Raw genomic sequence first — 6,000 nt, 5'->3', positions numbered from 1 at the left:
ATAGGTGATGAAATATATAGACCTTCAGGATCTGTAAGAATTTTCCAAGCAGTCTGAATTGGATGATGTTTTATGTGCCTGTGGGATTACCTAGTAAATAGGGTGAAGGAATGAGCATTGGCCATCTATCTCTGTCTCTGAGTGACAGCCTCTGTGAGAGGGAAGGGTGTCTGATCCAATCTGTAAAATCATGAGCTCCTTAACTTGGTTGGATCATTCAAAAGGATGGATTGGCTTGGTGTACCATTACTTTACACTTCCTTGTTACAATTTTAATAATGATAGCTATTATTATAAAGTATTTTTGAAGGATACAAAAACTTCATGTATAAAATGAAGACATAGTTTTACAACATCCAATTTTTATTTAGTGTTTCATGGATATTCAGATCAATTCCCAATTTGAAGTGTTCCAAAGGGGAGATGCACTTTTCTGAACTAGAGGACATTATAATTAATATAGTTCTGAAAATAAGAGAATTTGTGATGTTAATGTTCTGTGGAGTCTCACCAGAGGCCCTCAAAGAGAAGTCCTTTCCTAAGGCACCAAGAAGTTTGTTTATACTTAAATTATGCATCAAAATTCTTTAAAAGTCTAAAGCAAAACCTCAGTATCTATGCAATACAAGGAATGTATGTTCTGGTAATCATGTGATTGCTCATATGAGTTATTTGTCATTTCCACATCTCCTGGCATATACTATAAAGGAACCATATCACTACTCTGTCCTAAATGCTCTTTGATCCAATGTGGAAAATGATTGTTTTGGGTTCATTAAATTCAATAATGCCTACTCAAAAAGACACTCGGATTTCCCTTTCATTTACTTTGCATTTTTAGCATATTTCCTATTAAAACATTTCTAGAATTCAGGGTCTGCTCTGCTTTGGCTATCTAGCTGTAGTAAGTAGCCTAGGGACCCCTGAAGGCACACCCTACACACTTATGCTGTGTGACCTCAGGTCACAAGTAATGGCTGCAAGCTAATTGATTGAGAAAGGCTTGTCTGGCAGGGCCCCTTTGCGTCCTCCCTGTACATTCCGAAGTTCTGCGAAAGAGGCACCAGCCGCTCAGCCTGCAAGGCAGGAAAACAGAGGAAGTTTCTGCAGTCTGATTACAGCCCGAGTTCCCTGTAGTGAGCTTGCTTCTCTCCACCCACCAAGAATTCCTTAACTTGAGGGTGGACAATTTAAAGCCAGATCCTACAGCCTCACCTGAAAAGTGTTCTGCGTATTCTTTGGACTGAAAGGCCAGATCACCTGTGTGAGACGGTGGGAAACACATGGAAATTGTATTAGGACTTCAGGAAAGTACACAGCTGCAGCGTATAGAAGCCAGCGTCCAGACTGACAGGCAAATGAACCCGCTCATGGACGGGGCCTCTGGGTGTCGGCTCCGGCCTTTTGGTTGTTGGACAACTGTAGTCAAAACTGAGATGGAACAGGGGACAGGAAAAAACACACTTTTACTCTCCGCAACTGTTGCTTTCACACGGTGAGTGCAGATTTAAGACGTTACTCAAATGTTCTTTCTGGGTTGTAATGCAAGCTAAGAAATCTGTGATGCTTTCAGGGTGGGGGGAGGGGGCAAGGGGGACAAGCCAGTAAGAATATTTAGAAATCCCAAAGTTATGTGGCTTTGTCTCTGCTTGATTTCACATGATTTTGGCAATCTGAAAAGAGAAATACAGTATTTATAATTGTCCTGTCTTTTTCTCTTCCAGTTTTCCTTTTGTTTAAGTCCTGCTCTTCTGCAGTCAGAGTCATTATAGATTTAGAAATCATGTGTTGCCGGGATGAGGAAGAAACACGAGACAGGATATATGTAAACATTTCATTTAGTCCAACTTCTGTGTCAGTTGGCAATGGCTTCATGTTTTGGTGCCTTATCTCAGAAATGTGCAGCACAGACCTTTGGAAAGAGCTTTGTGTGAACATTCCTGGCCAGGGTAAGGGTCAGGGCCCTAGCTTAGCTGACTGGCCCCAAGCAAGACTTGTCGGCGAACCCTCTTATTTTTAATGTAAAATAAGAAAGGAAGTATGTCTTTACACACTGAAGAGTAAGTGGGCTTTGATTTCCCCTACGCTTCCAGTGGTGTGTGTGGAGTATTCCTGGGAAGGACTCCTTAAAAGCCCTTTTTGAGTAGCAGCATGCAAACTTCTTTTGTTCTGTTGATCGTGTTCGCTCGCATTGTGTGGTAGAAACTTTGCACACATTTCTTTTTGAAGAATTGTGTTGAAATACTGCTTAGCAGTTCTTGTTTCAGTGCAAAAACCATGGAGGTTAGAAAGCTCATGTTTTCTAAAGTTAAACCTCCCAAGCACAACCAAAACCCCGGAGTATAAGTTGTGATTAATGCCTAGTTTAATCATACCTAAATCCTATTTGCAATGTGGTTTTTGTTGTTGTTGTTCAAAGAAAATCTGAGCCTGCAAGCACACCCAGAAATGTGAGCAGAGGAGATTTAATTTTCTCATTCCAAAGCTCCAAGTTCAGAATTACATTTGTAGTTAGTGCTAAAATAAAATTGATGTTGTTCACTACATTAGCAAATCAGTTTTTACTGCTTTAGTATTTGTGCTTTATGAAGTGGAGAATGTATCATCAATTCGCTGTTTTGAGAGAGGTCTCATGTCTGTGTTTCACTCTCATTTAAACATTTTACAAAGTTGGAGGTAATGCAATTTTGCCTACTTGTTTTAAGGATAGAATTTACATTGAGACAGCTTCCCTTCTCAAACTCTCTCACTCTGTTTGAGAAAGTGAATTAATAAACTAAAAGCAGTCAGGGTGAAGCTCCAGCCCTGAAATGAAGGGAGAAAAGCATTAAAGGGTGTCAGAGTGTGATTTCAGTTACAAGGTCATTTTGTAGCATTACTTAGCTACTCTTTTGCAAGCTTCATGGAAACCTGTCAACTGTTGGCATAGCTGAGCCCTTGTCTGGCATTTTGTACAGAGATTATGTGCAAGAAAGACAAGTTAGTTCTGTGATGTGACCTGAGCTGTGTTATCAAAGCAAAAATGTGGCACACACATTCTTTCCTGGGAGAAATAAGTGCATTATGCCCTTGCCACCTGTTACATTCCCTCTTTCATCCCCCTGGTCCCAGTTCCTGTTTGTTCTTGTAGCTAGAAAGGGAAAACTTTTTCTTTTTTTGTTAAGAGAGAAAAACAATGATTTCCATTTACGTATTTTGAGAAATTGTGTTCTTAGCCCCAAAGCACCTGGAATATATTTCGTAAGGACTTTTGTTAAATCAATGCAAATAGCAAGAAATGTGCCTTGCTTTTAGAAACCTTGAAAAAAGAGAAGGTGCATCAAGAATTTATGAAAAAGACAGACATTTTGACGATTATGGTTGAAAAAAATGTACTCATATTATTCCTTCAAAACCAATTCAAAATCTAGAACTACAAGGTAAGCTTATTATTTTTCAACACAGCCCAGGAAGCCAGCGTACTACAGGGAGGGGCTGCAAAAGAATGGATTTCCCATTACAAGTGTGTGAGTTGCAGGGAACAAAAGATAGAAAGGTCTGCTTAGCATTTAAGTATTTAATCTTAAAGCATTAACTTTAATTGTTGCTGGTCATATTTTCTTACTGGTGGGTGATGGAGAAATTTTATTAAAAAATTGAAATCAGTCATGTTATCATTTTAATTCTGTATTTTTAAGGTGTATATATTTTTTTACAAAATGCTAATATTTCCTTGGTTTTCACAGTGTTTTTGTTCAGTCAGTAGGAAACAGTAGGTGTTCAATAATCATATATTCATATATATATATTCCCTGAACACCACACACATACACACATATCTTGCGTACATGCTTTTAACTTTGTATTATAACATTCTCCCTCCTAGTGCCATGATTAATGTTATTCTTGTGTAGGTTAGAATCTACACACAAGTACACAACAGATAAGTACAGTGCATTAAAAAGTATTTTTTGATACTGCTAAATAAAACAGGGGTAATAGTACTTTCCCAAAGATTTAAAGGGTAATACAAGGAACTTTTTGCAGAATATATTACAAATGGTAGATCAACACTTGTCAGGCATACTTGTCCCATGTTGGTGATTAACTATCCTTCTAAACACCAAAGCAGAGTGTGTTTCTCACTGTGCTTGAACTCATGAGCTCACACAGAGGGTTCCAGAATGAACTGGATATGGGCTGGGGTTATTAGCCTCTGTGAACTTCTTCCGTCTCATGTCCACTAAACGTCAGGTTCCTTCTTGACCCCTGTAGCAAAAGAAATCTGTAACAGCAAGCCTGGATCTGCTCTCATCAAGAAGGTTACCTCATTACTGTATTTGTATTTCAGCTGGGCTGGTGAATTTATTTTAAAGATGATTTATTCCATCCACATCAAGGATTCTCAAAATCCTGTCCCTGAGAACAGCAGTATTTATTACTTTCCTTTATGCTCAGAGAGGGTTTTCACCTTTGTAAACACTTTGGCTTTAGGAGCCTTAACTTTTGTAAGAAATAGAAAACTTGCATATTTTCTTTTCAAGTAGTCTTCCTTCTAATATTGACTTCAATTTTCTTGTGCAGTTCTCTGTAAGCTACATTAAAATTCCATCATGCAGCATAAACACTTCTGAAATTCTCTTCCATCTTTTACATATTGATTTGTGCTAGACTCTTGGTAGATTACTCAGAGATATCTTCCAATTTGCTAATTCTTTTTTAAACTATGTCCACTATATAAAACCATACAAAATGTATTTTAACTACATTTTGGGGGGATTCAAAAAGATTCTTTTCTAAGAATGATGTTCATTTCATTAATTGTCACTTTATACGTGGTATTTATTTCATTGTCTCTTGGAGGATCCTATTATGCTTATTCTGAAGTCACTCTGAACCTGCTCCATGATTTTTGCATCATCTAGAGTAGCTTGAAAGATTATATGTCTATGTACATGAAGACTAGAGGACAATATTGAGTGTTTTTCTGTATTATTCCCTGCCACATTTTTTGAGAGAGTGTCTTACTGAACCTGGAGATCTCTCACCAGCTAGAATAATGTCAGGCAAACCTCCAAGTTCCTCCACCAATACTAGGATTACAGTCATGAGCCACTGTACCCAATTTTATATTTGAGTGCTGTGATCCAGCTCACTTCATCATGCTTTTGTCCCCACAAGTATTTTACTAAGGAGTGATTTCTATAGCCCCTATCCTTTTACTATTATTCTCTCATGCATTGGGATTTTGATTTGTGGATCAAATTAAGCGAGAGATTTTTTAAAAATTCTATTTCTAGCCCTTGAATAGAGTCCTAAGGTATTATAGCTAGCATTGTATGTTCTCTGTCCCAGTCCACAATCTTGGGTAATGAGCATATTCTAGATCTAGTTAATATGTCAAAGAGCACTTTGACACAAGTTCTGGCTGCATGATCAAGACTCTTTATGTTCCTTAAGAAATTTCTGGGGTTGGACAGAGGTGGTTTTCCAGCTATGAATGCTTGCTGCTCTTCCAGAGGACTGTTCATGCACAAGCACAGGTTTCTGGGTGTTAACAGCTACCTAAAATTCCTGCTTCAGGTCATCCAGTATCCTCTTATGGCTTCTGTGAGCAACTGCACTCATGTGCAGATACCTCTACACATAGACACAAATGCACACACATAGTTACAAAATAAAATAAACATGGTTTTGCTATGTAAGCAACAGCTGAGGGGAGGGAAGAGGAGTGGTTGCAGTCACTCAACTTCAGTTAAATCACCTTCAGTGTTCCATCAGCAAAACTGGCACCAGGCATTGCTCACTGTGGGACAAATGTGGAAGTCCAGTGAAGCCCAGCTTACTTGAAAGTGTGTGAAGTTGTCTGCTTTTCATGCCAGGCTTCAACTAATTTGTAGTTTATACTTTGATATCTTTTTTTGAGTATTGCTTTAACTTTACATTATCTCATTTGGAATTTGTCTGGTATTGTGATGTATTGGAAGCAAAGGGGAAAGGGTTCTTGTCATGCCACCTGGC

General features: G+C 38.4%; 1 long non-coding RNA gene across 2 annotated transcripts in view; it reads left to right on the top strand.

Moving 5' to 3' along the window:
• Positions 1 to 1,127: 1,127 nt before the first annotated feature.
• LOC110340560 overlaps positions 1,128 to 6,000 on the top strand; it is a 261,177-nt gene continuing 256,304 nt past the window's right edge. For both annotated transcript variants that reach the window (XR_005878864.1, XR_005878863.1), the window contains exon 1: positions 1,128 to 1,495. This is a non-coding gene — a long non-coding RNA (uncharacterized LOC110340560). The remainder of the gene's footprint in view (positions 1,496 to 6,000) is intronic.

The sequence above is a fragment of the Mesocricetus auratus genome, unplaced genomic scaffold (assembly GCF_017639785.1).
Source record: "Mesocricetus auratus isolate SY011 unplaced genomic scaffold, BCM_Maur_2.0 Super-Scaffold_100008, whole genome shotgun sequence".
NCBI classification, from domain to species: Eukaryota; Metazoa; Chordata; class Mammalia; order Rodentia; family Cricetidae; genus Mesocricetus; species Mesocricetus auratus.
This window is presented reverse-complemented; position numbering and strand designations above follow the sequence as displayed.